At 40.1% G+C, this 19,035-nt stretch overlaps 1 protein-coding gene across 7 annotated transcripts in view; it reads left to right on the top strand.

Moving 5' to 3' along the window:
- Positions 1–19,035, top strand: part of MYO9A (myosin IXA) — a 189,603-nt gene that overhangs the window by 46,954 nt on the left and 123,614 nt on the right. The window lies entirely within an intron of this gene.

Below are 19,035 nucleotides of genomic sequence, written 5' to 3'. Positions count from 1 at the left end.
CCAAGATAAGGGCAAAATGTTAAAACTTTAATCTGCTTTATCATTGAGGAAATTGGAAATTGTTTGGAGAAATGGCAGGTTTGGGGAGCAAAGGTTTGGTGTGGTGGGTCGGGGTGGGAGCTGTATCCTAAATATGCAATGCTCGAGTGCTTTCCAAAACGAAGCAGATCTAATCTCTCTGGACTTCAGCGAAGCATCTGACATGCTTGGAGAAGAAACAAAAAAAAGAAAAAAAGAGAAGGGGGAAAAAAAGGAAGAAGAAAGAGACCAAACAGATTTAATAAATGTGAAATCTTTTTTTGAAGAATTACTGCTTTCTCTGAATTCAGAACATTTTAAATACAGGCTGGTAGGTGTAAGGGGTAGCGCTGAGTCTCTCATATGGGGAAGTGTGGGGTTCAATTGGGGGTTTTCTTCTTATCTTACAAATGTCACTGTGAAATAGCATTATCCTTTAATTAGGGAGATCCAGAAGATTGTTCTGAGTAATAGAAAATTCCATATTTTTTTTGTTCGCAAAATCTAGGTGGAGTGGGCTGCATCCAATGGAGCTGGGGATGATTTGGGGTTGCCTCCTTAAAACAACATTCTCTACAAGGCTTATATCCACTTCTTCATCGAAAATAAACTTTGCAAGCTTTAGAAATACACTTCTATGGTTTAACGTAAGGCTCTGAGAAATGCAAAGTTGGAAGTATTCGAGTTTATTTCTTTATTGCCTAGGCTACGGCTGCAGAACCAACGATGCTCAGAGGAATGTATTTGAATTATCAGGCTGAACTCTGCATTTCTGGGCCAGAGTTTTCCTGGTATTTGGAGGCCTCTGGGATAGAAGTAACCTTGCCAGCAGTTCATAAATTTGAGCCAGGCTTTTTTTTACCTTAGTCAGGAAATTCATGTTTGAGCTTTATTTAAGCTGGGATTCACAGTGATCTAATCCCAGCACGCTGCCAAACCCAACCTGTAATTTTTTTTTTTTCTGGTGTTTCGTTGCTCTTTTTTGTTTTAGCCTCCGTGTTTCGGATCACTCAATCCCCTCTCCATTGCGTGTTTTCCCAGAGCTGTTAATCAGAGGTACATGAAAGCACGCAATCACCCTGCAAAAAGCTTCTCCGCTAATTGAGGCGCAGCGATGGCAGCAGCAAGCAGGGGAGCGGCCGTAAGCACAGGCACCGCTCTGCCGCGTGCGTGGGGCAGAGCTGACCTGCTACGCAGTGGGATGTGCTTTCCAGGAAAAATTATAATGAGTAAATATTTTTAATTTCTCCAAATAGCAGCTAGAGGAAAGCATGAACATGTGGTGGTATTTTGCAAGTATGGGGATATTGTGTGTGTGTGTATATATATATATACGCGCAGATGCACGGACAAATCTGCATTGCAAGTGTCATATAGAGGTCCAAAATAATATATATGATAATAATATATATGATAATAGTATCTACTATAATAATATATGTAATATAATATTAATATAATAATATATACATGCACACACACAAATCTGCATTGCAGGTGTCATACAGAAGTCCACAATAATATATATTATAATATCTATTATAATAATATATGTAATATAATAATGCATACACACAAAAAAATCTGCATTGCAGGTGTCATATAGAAGCCCAAAATAATTAATGAAGTAAAACCCTGCTTCTTTCTCTGGGTCATGGCTTGGTGTGAAGCTTAGCATCCTCCTTATAAAAAGCATTATTTTAACTTAATTCTCAAGCTTCAGAAGAACGCATGTGATAATACGAGTAAACCCTTTTTTGCTGTGGAAAAGCACATCCATGGTGGATACTTAAAATATTTTGGAGACAAATTAGCAATGGAAATTTGTCCAATATGCTAATTATTGCATCTGTTAATGAAAAGTCAAGGTGTATATATTGCTTGTTGTGTACGAGTGGCCCTGCCAAATAACTGGAGATGCTATTCCAGTATATAGGTGTGTAATTGGGAGTTGAAAAGGATGCCAATGCTAACTTAAAATTATAAGTATTACATCAGTTTTAAAGGAATTTCCCCCAAAATAGCAGCTGGTCCGTACTGGGATGATGATCTATAGTTCCCAGCATGGTCCTTGGAGCAGTGTAGTCAGTGTATATAGGTTGCCCGTACACAACCCTGGTTTGGGCAGTGGTTTTGGTGTAGCAGTTAGAGCACAACAATGCTCATTTTTCCCCCTTGGTTTTTTTTTCCCTGCAAATTAAAGCAAAGAATAACCTGCTCCTGCATCCTCTCATAATTGCCACCATACGTTTGCTTTAAATCAGAATACTCTTATTGGCAGAAGTTTTGGATTAGCGTTAGACAGGGAAAAAAAATAATATCATGGAAAGAGCAGAGACCTTCAAAGACCTTTCCTTGCTTGTGAAGTATGCCTAAAAATTCAACAAGGTAGGTCATCTGCCATTTCAGTTGCCCATGCATATGGCCAGTCAGTTCTTAAATCACCTGTGATTTACTCTTACTTCCCATTTTTGCATCATGCTGCTGCTTGAAATGATAAATAACTCCAGTCCTGCTTCTCCACTTGTGCTGCAAATCACATAAATGAGGATGAATACTTAATTTTGCTAGCGATAAGCACAGTGATACTTCCTAAATTGCCTTGTGTGCCTGTACACAAACTCTTTTTCTTTTTCAATATTCTCAGTATCATCCAAGAGCCGGTAAGCCTGGATTAATCCTGGGCTTGGGCTGCTTCAGGAGGGATTACAAACTATAATATTGGCATTAACGCTGCAAGATGGGAGTGAAGCTTTCCAAAGTGCTTACGCAGCACAAAGAAACTTTGCTGAAGCCTTTAGACTCGCGTGCTGCTTTTTACTTTGGGCAGCAAAGGAGAAAACTGTGGTTTCTAGAATTGCATCACAATTATAATATTTGTAATAATAGAGATGCAATATAAATAGCCTCATGGCAGAAGGGAAATATATGGGTAATGAATGGGTGCGACCTGCCCGTTGCTGTCTTGGTTTTTCTTTCTGGCTTGTGCAGCCCTTCCCTCTCTGTAACATCTGGTCTTCATCTGCTACAGGAAAGCCAAATAATTTCAATAAAACTGGGAGAAAACATAATGCTTTAAAAAACCCCAACATATTGATGTTAGCCTGGTCTTCAAGCAGGGTTATTAATTAAATCTATCAGCCTGGGTTTATTGACAGAGTGGATGCTGACTTGGATGCTTGACTAAATGCATCATCCGATGGACGATGCAATTACAGCTTAATAAGGTCAAAGCACCACGTTTTTCCTTAAAAGTGTCTGAAATTATAAATAATGTGAGTTGAGGTTACTCTGAATTCTAGTGCATCCCCCAGCTGACGTCTCAGCAGACCACTGAAGCACGGAGGCGATGTTGCTGGTCAGAACAAGCCTTGTTTTAGTGGGACCAGCTGCATTTGCTCAAGGATTAAGCACGCAGCAATATCTGCATTGTGTTAGCCTGCAACAAAGATGCATTTCCTAAATTGTCAAATACTAGATGTATTTTATATCAATATATATGACATATTAATAGAAAATAAATATATAACAGGTGATATATATCTATAAATTTAATATGTATATACATGAGATATAGAAATATGAAATAAAAATATATTATTTTCTTTATATCTGCCCCTATAAGTCTGATTAAGGTTGTTATTTAGGCTAATTTTAAAGTTTAGAGGTAGAGTGGGTCAGCGTCTGCTTAATCTCCATCACATTAGCAGCCCCCCTTGACTAAGTTTTTAAATTGCACTTTATTGATCGTCGGGCTTTTAAAGAAGTCCATAAGCTCTTAGTGAGGGTTTGGCAGTGTGCAAATGGCGTATTTGTCTTGCTATGAGCAGTATTGACCTGAGCAGTCGGATAATCGAGGAATATTTAGTAGGTTTTTTTCCATTTAGGCTGCAAAAGTCTTGCGGCTCACTAGATAGTGTGTTCCTGCCCTTGCTGGTTTTTTGTTGCTGTGAAAGCTTCATTAAGATATAATTATAAGTAAGCAAAATATTTCTGGTTTTCTGTGTCAATCGCGTCTGTCTGGCAAGAGAAATGTAGCTGAGAGAAGAAGCTTTTTGAATAACTAAGTTGTCTTACCTGCTAACTTAAGGTGTAAAGGATTTGTGCAAACAAATATTGAAGTCTATAGGAGCCATAAGTTTACATTTTGACTTTAATGGTTGTAATTTTTAATTGCTTTATGGTTATCATATCGAAAAATTTTAAGCGCTAATTTTTCCAAAGAGTTTAATTAAGTTTCTAGCTTTCAACTGGAAATTCAAAAAGTAAAATAGGTTTGATCTTACTATTAAGTAAAAAGTGAAATAGGTTTGAGCTTACTATTAAGTTTTATACTTTGAGAGAAAATGCTGCATTTTCATTTATTTGACTTGATTCAAACCACATTTGATTTGACTTCACCCCACATTGCCAGATCCACGCTTCAGTTTGCTTAGGAGCAAAATTTCTTTGGGCAAGGATGCGTGATTGGGGTAGGGCGCTCGCAATTGCTGCAAGTGTTTTCAAAAGAAATTATGGAGGTATTTTATTTGCCGGTCTCATCCTATTCCTTGCCATCGAATCAGCTCAGTTTAATTTTGTGTATCTTGCTGTGGACCAGTGCCAGGGATGTGGTTAAGAAGATGTAAAATGTGAGCAGTTCAGTGAGTCGGTACTTAAACGTGTTGATAATTCAACGTGGAGATTTTCCCACCTCTTTCTACATATTACATGAGTTGTCTTGGATGCATTTGTTTCCTAAAGCGGCAGTGGAAGAGTTGCAAATGAAGTAATAATCCCAAACCCACTTATACCATATGTTTTTAGGCTGGTTCAGGATCTTGATCTGGTTGGGAATAGAGTCCCCCACGTATTTATGCCATATGTCCCAGGGAGCAGCAGCAGAATATGGATGGGAACCTCTTAAGGTGATGTTGATGTGCAGCATTGCTGATCTTCAAACTTTGATTTTGGAGCTCCTTAGCACCAATTCCATCCTTTTTTTTCCTGTTTTTGTATAGTCCCTGACAGCGTGGGATTTTTTTTTCTCATGCCTTATTTCAATTTCTACCTGGGTTTTAATTATTATAGTGACTTTAGACTAGGCAGCTGATGAATTTTCAGTAGCTCCTGTCCACCTGGATGTCATCCAAGGGGAGAGACGGGGAAGAGGCAGCAGAAAAAAGGAGAGATGACCAGGGTAATAGCCTCACGTATCGGATGCCGGAGGCTGAGTGACCAAAGCCTTCCTGCTGAAATCCGGCCAGTATGAGGTAGGACAATCGTGCTGCTGTTCTCTTCGGGAGTTATAAACAAGAAGATGAGGCTCAGCAAGAGAAAGAAAGGTTTCTTTCTGTATTTTTCCTTTTTGTCAGTTTTTTGGCTTCCTTTTCCATCCCTCCTCTTCCTCCTGAGCTGCAGGCAGAGCTATTTAGAGAAGAAATGCTGTTTTCACGAGTTTAATTTTTTAACGTAGTATTTTACTTGCTGATTAAAGTCAGTAAAGAAATACATTTTAATACCCTCTCTTTAAAGATGCAAACAAAACCCTCCTAAGCTGCCACTAATGTTATTTTTGTTTGGGGTTTTATAAAGCTGCTTTGAGTGAGCCAGCAGAAGCAGCGTCCCTATCTTTATCCCCATTCAGGATAAATAGATGCGCTCCAGCAATTTCTGCTACATATTGCATGCATCTTTTTATGCAAAAAGGACATAGAATAATAAGCAGCTTAAAAAAATAATAAATCCATAAAATCCCAAATGCAACCAGAGTGGCTGGGCTCCTTGCTTTAACCTCGCTTTCAGGATGGCATATTCTTTATTATTTAAGGGAGATATCTTTTAGTGATACGTGCTGAGACATTTTGACTGTAGCATGACTATACTATGACCGCTTGAGCGGTCATCTCCTTAGTGTTCTCAGCAGCTTCAGATTTGGGTGGTGTGTAATGGGAATAAAGATTGCTGTCTGTCGGCAGTAACTTTATGGCTCTGTGTATGGAGTAAAGGTTTTGGAAGTGGATAATATGTGATGAAGAAAGTGAGATCTGGATCTAAGATACCCTCCATCCTTTTTTCCCCCTGTTAAGACTGATACCTCCACACACATGCGCTCCACTGAGTTTGATTAAAATCATATGAACTGTCATCTCTCTAGTTCTGCCTTAATTGAAGGGAGATCCAAGACATCAAAACTATGTGTTTTGTTGTGTTCTTGTCTTGTGTTCTTTATTGAGGACATGAAAATTACGTCTTGGATCAGATGTCATGAAGTCATGTTCACCCTCCAGAAGCTCTATATCATGTAAGGGTGCTATGGGCGGTAGCTGTAGAGCTGGGATTTGTGCCTTTGGGCGTCACTTTTCTGCCCTTGGTCCTGCTCCAGTGGTCCGTCCCCACACCATGAGCAAGTGCTGGAGTGCCATCAGCTCCTTTCCTTGCAAATGCTGGTTCTCAGTTCGTTTGTACAAACCAAGTGTAATTAGTAATGATCCACTTTTTATTCTGGTATGTTGCTGCGTGTTAGGTCACCACCCGCTTCGAACTATTACATGAAAATGTGTTTTTATGTAGGTTATAAATTATATATTGCTGCTCAGCACAGGGAGTGCTTGTTTTTCCCCTTCGTTTTTCACATCCTTGTGCTCCTCTGGTTAAAGATCCTTTTCTCCCATTGGGTTCAACAGATGAATCTCTTGCTAAATTCAGAAGAAATACTCTGAATTTGTATTTGAGCTTTGCAGTTTGTCTTAGCCTGGCAGAAGACGTGTACTTGACATCTTGTTGGGTTTTCCAGCTATTCCAGTTAGTCTGGTTAAAGATAATATTATGTCTGTCTACAAAATTTCTTGCCCCTCTCTGTATCCCATCACTGCTACTATGATATCAGCATCAGGTTGTGATTTTCATTTATTTACTATGTATTTAGTTACAGAAGAATTACCAAAAGGCTTAAACACACTGTAGTGATTCTTCAGAGCTTGGAAGAAGTAGTGCTGGTCTAAACTTGCAGGTTTCTTAGAAGGGGAGTCGAATACCATGTGTTTAATTACACAGCAATGGAGAGGGAGCGTGTTGGCTGAATATCTTCAGAGTGGGGAGCAATGAGAGAGGGTTTATCAGGCTGCATGGTGGCAGTTAAACAGAAAAGGTGTTAAAAAAAATTAGATGTACAGTACCTGTCTAATGGAAACCACTGCTTCAGGAAAACAGAAGAGAGAGAATTTAATGAGCGTGTACTCTTAACAAAGCATTGCTTATTTGCATGAAATTAATTGGAAAACAAAGTCTGCCCTTACTGTTTGCTCTGGCATGCAATGCCCCTGTGAATTTTCCAAGTGTATCTGCTGCATTTCTCCTGCTATCAGCTGTGCAGAGTGTTGTCGCATGAAATGCTCCCAGTGCAGCAAACAGAACATTGCTTATTTATTCTGAGCAGATCACTGTCTGTCCTTCTATCGCGCACCTTTTTTTGTTCCTGAATATCTTATAATTTAAATGTAGTACTACACATTATTCTAGTTTTCTATATTCTTCTAAAAAGCAAAAAGGTTTAAAAAATTGGTGTCCCCCGAAACATTGCATACAAAGACCGACGAGACTGTGAAGTTAAAGGTTGTTAAATGCCTTTGGAGACTTAATTTGCACTGCAGCTCATAGGCATCCTCCTCCCACTTGCCTGCTGCGTGGAGCTCTGGAGATCAGCTCATTTGCTTAGTAAAGTGAGCTCACATCTGGGAGGATCCCGGCTTCATTTGCTGTGAAATTTGGAAGATGTTTATGCAGGCTTTTTGCTCCTTGGTGTCTGAGTACTTGAAGTCTTGCAGTGATATTGGATGTATATAGCCAGCATAAAAATTAATACTTGAAGTGTTGTTAAAAATCCTGCCCATTAATGGAAGATAGGCCCTCAAGCTACATTTCTTAATACATACATGAAAAAATTGAATGGGGTAAAGGTGCTTTTGAGTCCCTGTTTCATGATCTCTCTGGCTTGACCAACGTGGACGATGAAGAGCTGTTGCTTATCTTCACCCAGGGAGAAGGAGCAGCGAGGGCTCTGCATCCCTGGCACGCTGGCCAGCACATCTGCGCTGGTGTGCCAAGGGTGGGCTTGGTTTGACTCCTGCCCTTTCTGAAAAGCAGGGGAACACACTCCCAACACGCTGTCCCAACTGCTCGGTGTTTTGCAAAGCTGGGCGAGGAAGAGGTGGACAACAGAAAAATATCGGCGTTGGTTTTGCACAGTGTTTTCTGCTGTATGGAAAGTTGGAGTACAAAATCTCAGCACGTTTCCCTTGATTTTATTAATTCAGGGCTTTCTTTTTTGATTGGATTTTTTTTTTTTTAAAAGAAGCCCAAAGACTGTTCTCAAAAATACCAGCCTCGGCAGTATTGAAGAATACTGTGCAAAGCTAAAGAGGTGATTTTGGCAGGGTATGCTTTGCAGTGAAAGCTCATTCTCTGTTTGGAGACCTCTTGCATGACAAACTGAATTACAACACTGTGCCCATCTCATGCCATGGGGCATCGGCTGTTTTGTGCTCGCATTGCAGCTGTTCCCTTCTCTGTAGACAGTGGATGGTACGGTGTCGTATTTACTCCCAGTTTAGTAATCTTCTTCAGTTTATAGGAAACCTCTCCATCATGACCTCAAAAATACTCACATTTAATAACTTTGGAAAGGCGACAAGCAGTACCTATTGAATTGTCCTATTTTGCTTTACCCAAAGGCCGAAAATACACGTTTAAGCAGTTGAATCCTCGCCTAAGACCAAATACCTGATAGGAATACATTGATTTTTGAGATTTCTCTTTTGGTCCCTAAAAATAACCAGTGCCAGCTGTTGCTTTTCCTGGCACTTATCAAAGATTCTGGTCACTGATAGGATAATTTTTTTTTTAAATAATACACACCGGTCCAATGAGAGAACTATTTTTTTCAGTGCTATGCATTGGTCTGGCTCCTGCAGGTCCATCCCCAATACTTAGTCATAAGCATTTTTAAGTTCCCATTTCACCATTTGAACTGTGCTAAAAAAGGGGAACAGACATTTTTATGGGTCGATCAGACATCTGAAGCTGCTTACAGCAATTGCAGCACTTGCAAGTGCTGCAATCCGCCCGGCAGAGCTGCTGTGTTGTAGGCGAGTAATCTTAACTGTGTACAATGCATGGAAATTTGATGCTGCAGCTTAGTAGCGCTTCAAATTTTGGAATTGCGTCAAGGAGAGTTGTGGATTATTTATATAATCCTGCAGAAAAGCAGGGAAGGACTGGAGACGTGTATATTCACGTTTAACCTTGTCCTTACTTGTGTGATATTTTACATGGCAGAAAAAAAATGTGGGTTTTATTGTGTTGATTTAATGGCCGAGCTCTGGTGGGTTTTTTTTTTTGGTTTTGTTTTTTTTTTTTTGAGAGGAGGGTTTGTATTATTTTTTGTCTGTAACTAGCAGAAAGTAGCTGAGGTCTAAGAGGAAGGATAACACAGGCAGAAGCCAAGCTGGGTCTCGTATTACAGTGGTATGTTTTTGTTGCTCCTAACATGTTTTTGTTTTTCTTCATTACACATATTTCTCTTGGGAAAAGCAGGAAAAAATATGTGTGTAAAATATACATGAGGGCTCAATGCCTCTGCTAAGAGATTCCAGATGGGAGGTGTTACAGTAGGGACGCTTTCTCCCGCCTTTCGGTTTGTGGCATTAATTTTGGTGACAAACTGCAGGAAAACTTGTATCAGGCCCAGAGCAGTGAATGTTTCAGTTTTTTTAGTGTTTTTTGGGCTACCCAAGTATGCAGTGGGAAGTTGAAACTTCGTTTCTAAACATTTATGGCCCCACGTAGAATCATCGTATTCAAAAAAAGGAAAAAAATAGGGTTTGGAAAGGACCTTGAGAGGCCTCCTCCAAGGGGCTGGAGGGTGTCCAAGGGTTGTACACCAGACCAGATCCCTCTCCCAAATTAGAGGCTGATGGTTGGTGAGGAGGGGATGGAAGCTGGTGGAGATGCCTCTCCGAGGGATGACACTCTTGCCGATGGGCGATGATTTGTTGCTATGCTAGGCAGTGGCTCTTGGCTCCAGGTGAGGTTGGTGTTGCGTTGGAGATGTTCCTCTTCAAGAAGACCTCCCCAAACTTTGCCTTGTTTCCGGACCTGCTCTCGGGCTGAAGGTCCACAGCTCCACCACCTGAAGCAAGCAGTGTTGCTGCAAGAGTTGCAGCCTGGGCTTGGGTGAGCTGTCGGTGATACCAACCTGCTCTTAAAATAAGTGAGTCACAGCTTCAGCAAGCACTCCTGAGTGCTACTAGAGCCATCAAAAAGCGACAACAGAGATAAGAGCTTGTGTAAGGCAAAACATGTTGTCCTACAATGTTGTCCTAAGGGAATGTAGTCTCCTGCTTGGATGTTTTTGCATAATGAAATGATGTCTTAAAAAAAGTGCTTGGTTTGGGATGGTGCGTATTGTATCGTTTGAAACATCAATGTTTCCAAGACAACGTGCTTCTAGCCAAGAAGACCCAAGCCACGTTACTTCGGGAAGTACATGAAGCCATGGGTGAGGACTGCCTTTATCCAGCTGTCTGTAATGTTCAGTGCACTAAAAAGCTATGGGAGATGCTTCAGAGGCAGCAATTTAGTCCCATTTTCTGCAGAGCACTGAAACACGTGGATGTTTGTCTGGATTTGGAAACGGAATAGTCGTATTTTCTTTAACAGTGGCCTCACAGCAGATGAGACACAAGTGGTCAAGAGCTTTGGAGACTCAAAAGACTCAACCTTGAGAAAAAGGGCAATCGTGGTGCTATGCATGTCATATGCTTAGCTCAAGGGACGTATTATTTGCAACTAAATTATTTAAAGTAAAGGAAATCAGCTGTGGTCCTGACACACTGCAGGGTTATTTCTAGCAATTACAGAGAAGCTTTAATTGCAGTATCAGCTGTTTGTGATTCATCGCTGTCCTTAATCTAGCTCTGCAGAAATGGATCATGCAAGGTGAGGAAATTGTGGTATGACTTGATGTTGTAATATATGATATAACCTATTTGATAGTCACTTTGAATATATATTAAGGGTTTTTTATCTGTCAGTACTCTATTAGTGCTGTTTTGTTTCTGCTGTAGTGCTTGTTTATGGTACTTGTATTGCCTACCGGGGGAGTGTAAAGTCTCCTCCTTAAGCCATGACTTGTTTTCAGCTGGTCATTTTATTGCTCTGTGATTATTTTAGATCTCTATCAGTGTGAAAAAATCATTTGAAGCACTGATTAAGGAGATTTTGCTGGGCCCTGGAACCTGGCAGTCTTGCTATCTGCATCTAATGTAGTAAAGTTTGTTCTTTGGCTGCAGAATATAAATGTTGGGAGTTGTAAGCATCCCCTGGGTTGGAGAGACCACTAGTAATAACACTGAGTTTCCCAACTTCATTTTGGGATACTTCTGTAAATCCAAAGCTGAACCCATGCTGAAGATTTTTCTCCACCAAAATGTTTGTTGGCTGATGTGAGCGAGCTTGCTGGAAAACACGTGCGTTTGGCTGCTGTTCCTGGGGCCATCCACCCTATGCATAAAAAAATAAATGTATGAGCAGAGGACCAGAGATGTGAGCCAGACCTTAAGCATTTGGCAGCCTCTGCCTCCAGGATCTATCCATACCGATGTTTGCCGACAACTGTCTGCCAGCTTAGCCAGGTTTTTTTCCTGTTATGGCACTTGCATAGGAAAACTGTCCCCATTCGGGAAAAGGACTTAAGTAGGAAGCTTTGGTTTTGTTTTGGGGTTTTATTTTGTTGCACTGTGGTTACATGGTAATTCCTCTTTTTCCGAAGTGTTGCTTAAAAGGAAGAAGCTGAAATGGGCTGATCCTGTGCTTAAGTATGGGAAAAGGAGGAATATTCTGCCAATGTTGAAGCATTTGCCAGGAATGCAGATGCTAAATCCTGTTTCTTACGTAACTGATAGAGCACCTGCAACAGCAGAGCTTTGAATCTCCCAAACAAGTGTGTGTCGTAATGACTTTTATCTAGAGTATCTTACTTTTTAAGTGTGTTTAATGGTGCTCTTGATATTTCCGTTACATACACTGGCACTTCTTTTATTCAATTAAATTGACCCCAAAACCTTCTCCAAATCAGTGCTCTGCTATTAAACGTCATTTTCTCCCATATTTGTGTCAGGGAGTGTGACCTCTAAATGCACAAAGACAAGCAGTTTTAAGTGACTTGTATTTTAAGCCTAATTACTGCAAAAGATTTGTTGGTTAATTGCTCTGTCCCAGGATGGCAGCTTGATATAGCAGAGGGAGGAATTGCTGCCCTTGAATAGTCTGTTTTGCTGTGGCCAGGTAGGTTTACTGCAAACCTTTTACAATTATAAGACATTTTTAGTTGACGTGAACTATCTGTAACAAAAAAAAAAAAGGTAAAAAAGGTGTTTCATAGCCTGTATCATGAGACTAGTATTTTATACGTAAGTTAAATTACAAGAAAGTATGTCTGTTAATATGGTAGAACTTGCTTGTCTGCTGTTCAGTAATTGTAATTATGAAATGAAGTATTTGATGTGCTTTATATTGAAAGAATACCACCGAGTTTAATTCTGCGTAGTGAGGGGTGCGCTGTCATTGACAGTAGGATGAAGAGTGTTTTAACCTTCAGAAATGCAACAAATGGTATGTTTGTTTGGAGCCGGGACACCCCTTAAATATAGTTTTGGACCTTCAGTAAGTCTTTGCAAGCCTGTCCATGTGGACAGTTTTGGGCCCCTCACTACAGGAAAGACATTGAGTTGCTGGAGCGTGTTCAGATGAGGGCAACCAAGTTGGTGAGGGGCCTGGAGCACAAGTCTCCTGAGGAGCGGCTGAGGGAACTGGGGCTGTTTAGTCTAGAAAAGAGGAGGCCGAGGGGAGACCTTATCGCTCTCTACAGCTACCTGAAAGGGGTTGTAGTAGAGGTGGGGGTTGGTCTTTTCTGTCAGGTGGCTGGAGATAGCACAAGAGGAAATGGCCTCAAGTTGAGGCAAGGGAGATTTAGGTGAGATATTAGGAAAAATTTGTTAACTGAGAAGGTTGTCAAACATTGAACAGGCTGCCCAGGGAAGTGGTTGAGTCACCATCCCTGGAGATATTCAAAAAGCGAGTGGACAGGGTACGTCAGGACCTGGTTTAGTGGGCATGGTTAATGGTTGGACTCGATGATCTTGAAGGTCTTTTCCAACCTAAATGATTCTATGATCTGTTCTCTATAAGGTCCATATGGACAGGAGGGAGAGGAAGGGTCTCATCACTACTTCCCAGGTGTCTTTATCCTTTGGACCTTCCCCATCTGAAGAATTTGCAGGTTGTGTATTTGAAAGGTTCTTTGGGGAATGAAAAACAAGGAGAGGGCGGGGTTGCATCTTTTGGTTGCTGTGCCAGCTTAAAAAAATTGCATTACTAATTTTATGGGAAGAAACAAAAAACTACATGCTTTTGAGAAGCTTGTAAGCAAAATCATACTTAATAGGAGACGCTACAGAAGGCAAACACCACCGAAGAGAAGTTCTGCTGTGGTTTGCTATCAAAGGCTAGTATAGCACTGGACTTTTTTCTAGGCAGTGTGCTGAGACAAGACTTTCATATCCCTGCTCTCTTTGCACCAGAGTAGTGAGGAAGATGGCTAGATACTTGAAAACTGAAGAGTGACTGAGGTTGGCAGGGACCTCCAGAGGACGTCTGGTCCATCTGTGCTCAAAGCAGGTGAAGTGGCCTCAGGGTCTTGTCCTAGAGCAGTTGCTGGTTCTTGGCTTGATGGGGAGTTGGATTCCCACCATGGATCAAGTCACCAGCACCTTTGAACAGCCAGCTGCTGCGGGGCTTGCAGAGGTTTGAGTGCTTTTAATTTCTTCTTTTATCTATAACAGACTTGCATGGCAAGGAAGGTAAACATAGATCTAGGGGTTTTGGGTTGGTTTTTTGTTGGTTTTTTTTTTTTTTTTGTGGTTTTTTTCTTTCCTTCTTGTGGTACAGCAGCAACTGGAACTTTGCAAATGCTTTCCTATACAAATACTGAGTTGTTTTATTTCACTCAACCTTCTGTGTGCTGTAGGTGTTGCCAACCAGGAGATGCCATGAGGGTTATCAACTAAATGGGGGGGAAGTGCATTGGAGGAGGAATACCTTAAAATGTGTTGTGAATTGGTCAAAGTTGTATATAAATCCTGGTATGTGTGAGAGACTTGGAGGTTTTAGATATATATGTGCATACGTAGTCTTTTCAAGCTTGTATTTGCCATTCAAAGTCTTCTGCTCATGTCAACAATCAGGAGAAATTTTCTCTAAAATGTTAGAGAAAAACATAATCAATTTGTAATTAAAAAAAAAAGTATTTTGTCGTTATAGACCTTGTGTTTAAGCTGCTTTGTCACCTTTGTGGTTTGAAATGGAAAATTGGGGTTTGGCTCTGCAATATGTTCCAGTGGGCTGCTGAAGAAAGGAAGACAAAAGAGAAATCTTTAAAAGATTTTAAAGGTCACTGTTCAGCAGTTCAGGGTTGCAGGTCATTCTTGGTGAGAGCTCTGCTCAAGCATTGCAGCACAAACGCTATAAATACTTTGTGGTTTGTGCTTTTTACCATAAAAGCATCGATGGTTTCATTAGGCAGCATGGAACATCTAGCCACTACCCAGAGAATTAAAGAACAAGGTGTCAGCACTTGAACTCGTATTTAATTGCTATAAACTAAATATTCAGTATTATTACTTGGCCATGCAGAACAACGCCTTGAAAGATTCACATAAATGCTATTTTACTTTGCAAGAATTCAAGTTGTAGCTCATACTTCTTGGCTGTGGTACTTATTTCGGTGGTGTGGTCTCTGCTGCATAGAGGTGGCTTTTAGGACTCCTTATAGAAATGAAAAGTTGGGGGAGATATGTCAGAGTTGTATGGTTTTAGCAGTGCAATTCAGATTGATAGGTTTTATCAGGCAGTGAGCTGCAGATTTAAAAGAAGTATTTCCCAGGGTAGAAGCAATAATGAGAAGGGATTTAGCAAGGCTCTAACTTAAGCAGTCTAGATGCATTTTATGTTCTGGCCATAATTCAGTATATTTCTGTTAAAAAGTAATATAACAGGACAAGAAGAGTGCTGGGTACTTGGTTGCAGGTTGAATGAAAACAAGCAAAAATGATCTTTATCATCCATCTGCTTACGTTTCAAGATGCAGAAAGGAATTCATAACTACAGAGAACAACTTAGGAAGCCAGTGAATGCCCTGGTCACATAAAAAAGACATTAAAATTACAAAATTTCAATATGCTGTCTTTTTCCTGTGTCTTTTTTTCTTTTGGAATAAAGTCATTTGTGAATTATTATTTTTTCAAACATAATGTATAGAATATTGGGAAAATAGCCTTCAAAAATGGAAATAAATTACAGGTCATGTTTAAAACCACCACTCTTTGTGGAAGCATATGCTGGGCTTCTCTAACAGAAGCTATAGGTAAAGCATGCGAATGCACATCTGACGTACATTGAATCCTTGCTGTTACATCATTTGTATCGTGTCCATCTGACTCTGGCCCTGGCCTTGTGTTGATGTTATATGATGGTAAATGGACTTTTCCTATGCTGTCTTCTTTAGTGCAGTCCCTGTGCATTAGAGGTAGGGTTGTTTGGGCATTGTATGGACTCTGCGCCCATCTTGTCCTTTACCAGCACCTATATATGCAAAGATTTTAAATCACAAATATTATCTTCATTTGCATAAGTTCAGACGAGCGTTTTATTTCCCTGGCTACTATGTTGTTGGCTGACGCTTTGAGTTTCCACCTTGCTTATACAGTTACAAGTCATTCATACTTTATGAATGCATTTGATTCATTAATTCCAAAATTCACAGTAAACCAGGGAATACGAGTCTTCCAGCAGTCTCTTGTCTGATATTAACCTATTTCTTGTCCCTAGCATAAATGAGCATGACTAAATCTTGCTCCCAGTCCCTTCAGTGCCCCACGATGGAATATAACTACTAATATAACTATTCCATGATGACATAGCCCATATTGAGATTTAAGGAGTTGGCTTGCTTTTCTTCTGATAAATTCATGGTACGGCTTTCCAAAAAATTAAATTTACATTTCAAGTAGATGGGAAACCATTTAAAAACTCTTGTCTAAGAATACGTTTCTATTTCTATGTACCAAAGATAAAATGATGTATTTATTTTTCCCTCTAAGGGTGAGTACTAGAGGCTCATTGAGAATGGCAAGGCTGGGGACCTTAAATACACCAGCAAAGGCATGTATTTCCACTAGTGCTTACACAGCAGAAACTGTTATTCTATAGGGGAGTGCAGCTGTTATTCTATAGGGGAATGCCATTTGGTTAGGGTTATCTGTATAACAGCATCTTATTGCCATTGCCATATGAGAGCAAGTCACTGCAGTGGTTTTCCTAGATGCAGGGGTTTGGAAAATAACCTTATTTCAGGAAAGACCTAAAAATAATCCTTATTCTGGCTGTAATCTGTAATTAATCCAGATTGCATTAATAATTGGTCCAAAATGAAGAGACCACGAGCCTTCGGGATCAGGCAAGGAGGAACGTGAAGTATTTAGCTATGAAACTGTTCATTAGTGGTGTGGTTTTTTTTCCCTTGCTGTCCGTGATAAGCATTTCTTTGTGCAGAAGGGTGGTAGGAGGCAGGAGGAATGGAGCTGCTCTTTCTCTGCCTTCTCTAAACTGTTGAATCACCAGTGCCGAGTCCAGAGAGATGCTTGGCTCCTACAGAGGAACGTATTGAATTTTGTTTCCTTCAAAATGTTGAGCCCTGGCCAGTAAAAGCTTTGGTCTCCCCCAGAATTTTAGGAATGCTGTTACGGAGTTTTGTCCCTTGAGCTGCTCAGCAGCTTTGAATCAATGAGTCAGTAAAGGGAAATAATACGAACAGAAGATAATTTGTTTTAGGGAAGTAGTTGTAACTCATTTTGTGTTTTCTGAGGCTGAACTATTATATTATGCCCTGGCTGCAGAAGGACATGGTGTCCTGTTCAAGTATATCTAGATTAGGCATGCATAAATTGAATTAATAGCACTTTTTTTTTATAGCCCAATAGTTCTGTTAAAGAAACCCGGTGAGTAAACCAAACAAAAATGTATTAAGTTGTCTCAAGTTAAACATCAGGCATTTCTTTAGCTACTTGTTGGCCCTCCACCAGCGTGCCTTTGCCATAGAGTCAGCCTTAAGTTTTAACAAGATGTGATCCAAAGAGCTTTCTCATTTACATCAGCAGTAAAGGAAAATGCATGAAAGAGGGATATTATGGGTTATGATTTCTGTAGGCGTTTGGGTTATAAAATATAATGTGGTCTGGCATGTTAATCCAGAAAAAACTCATAAAAAAAGAGGGCTCTCGCAGTTCCCCACTCCTATATTTGAAACATTTTCTCCTGACTCTAAATGTTCCTTGTTACAGAATAAAAAAAATTTATTCCTGGGTAAGGTTCTTCCGAAAGAAATCCTAATAAACAGACCTTATTTCTCTCCATAAGCTATTACTTAAGGTATAAGCACAGGGAACCAAGCCAGAAAATGCTTTTAATATTGTTTTTTGCTTGAATTCTTTATTAAATTATATGAAAAGGTGATTAAAGTTCATATTGTTGCTGGCTCATTTGTTCTCCAGTGAGCAACATTAATTAGGTATAGAGAAAATTTATCATATTGCTTTAATGTGATGTCTCAGGTTATGGTCAATCCTATTGCAGGGAAATGCTCGTAATTAATATAATTTAAAATGAGTATCTAAATATATGGCGATGCACTGGCTTGTGTTGAATATCAACGTATTCTGCTTATAAGTTTATTGCTGTGTCTCTGCTCACTGAAATACCTGGAGGAGGACAGGTAAAAATCCTTTGGAAATGTTAACTAGCACCCTGTCTTTTAATACCAAAACGCCTGTTTTGGGGGAGAGGATGCCTGGATTTTCGTTACCAGGAGAGTTTTGGGGGCTTCGGTGGTCGCCTGGAGGTGTGGGCATCTTCGATGTCCTCCGGAGGGTGGGGTAGAGGAGGGATGCTGGGTGCGGGGAGGATTTGGGGGGGGAATAAGCAGAAAACAGGTGTGAGCAGCCTGAAAAGAGCAGCCCTTCTCTGTAGGGGAGCGTTCCTTAGCTGTGTGTCTGAAATCCTCTCTCAAGTGTAATCGGCTTGCTTGGCAGGTTTTAGCTATCCCAGAACATGTTTTAGTCAACTAAAGCAAATTCATATGCAACAGCCTGAGTTTAAACAAATCCCTGTATTCAAATAGGGGGAAAAAACATCACGTTGTTATTCTGTTAGCAAACCTCCTTCAGTTCTTAAATCATTAAATCTAACCAGATTGCTAGATAAACCTGCCCGGGAAGATAAAAGTAGTGTGAGAGCACGCAATCACGCAGGTACTGAAGGTGCCGGATGCCTTTTTGCCAAAGTTTTGATTAATTTGGCCTTTATTTTTCACTTTTAGTTGCAAAGTTGAATCTGAAAGGGTCATTTGAAAAGCTTCAGATTATAGATGTAAAGCCCTTTTAATCTTTTCTAATAAATAGCTGAGCAGGGAATAAATCTATTGGGAGCTCCGAGCTGAGCTCTGATATTAAGCTTCAGCACAAAATGTGTTTGTAATTGTAATTCAATGTCCACACACATGCAACACTTAGAAATTATCTTGTGTATAATTATTTCAAATAAGTTTGCCTTAGAATAAAATGTGAATGATTATCAAAACTGGTTTAATAAATGAAACATTAATTGGACCTGGCAGCTTGACAGATTCTGTCACTGTGGGCCGGATTATTATTAAAGTGATTTAGGCACTATTGAGTTTTCAGTGAAGCTGAGCTGCAGTTCTTACAGGTTTCCAATAGCTCTTCTGTTCAGAGATTTCTTTTAAATGGCAATAAACGACTCTCTGTATTAGGTGCCTCGGTAAGGCAGGGTTTTAATAAAAGCTTTGCATAATAAAGGCTTAAAAGCATTTTGATTTTGGAAAAACAACAGCAGCAGCAAATCAAA

The sequence above is a fragment of the Accipiter gentilis genome, chromosome 10 (assembly GCF_929443795.1).
Source record: "Accipiter gentilis chromosome 10, bAccGen1.1, whole genome shotgun sequence".
Taxonomy (NCBI): Eukaryota; Metazoa; Chordata; class Aves; order Accipitriformes; family Accipitridae; genus Astur; species Astur gentilis.
The sequence above is the reverse complement of the archived record's forward strand: the minus strand, read 5'-3'. Positions and strand labels throughout refer to the sequence as shown.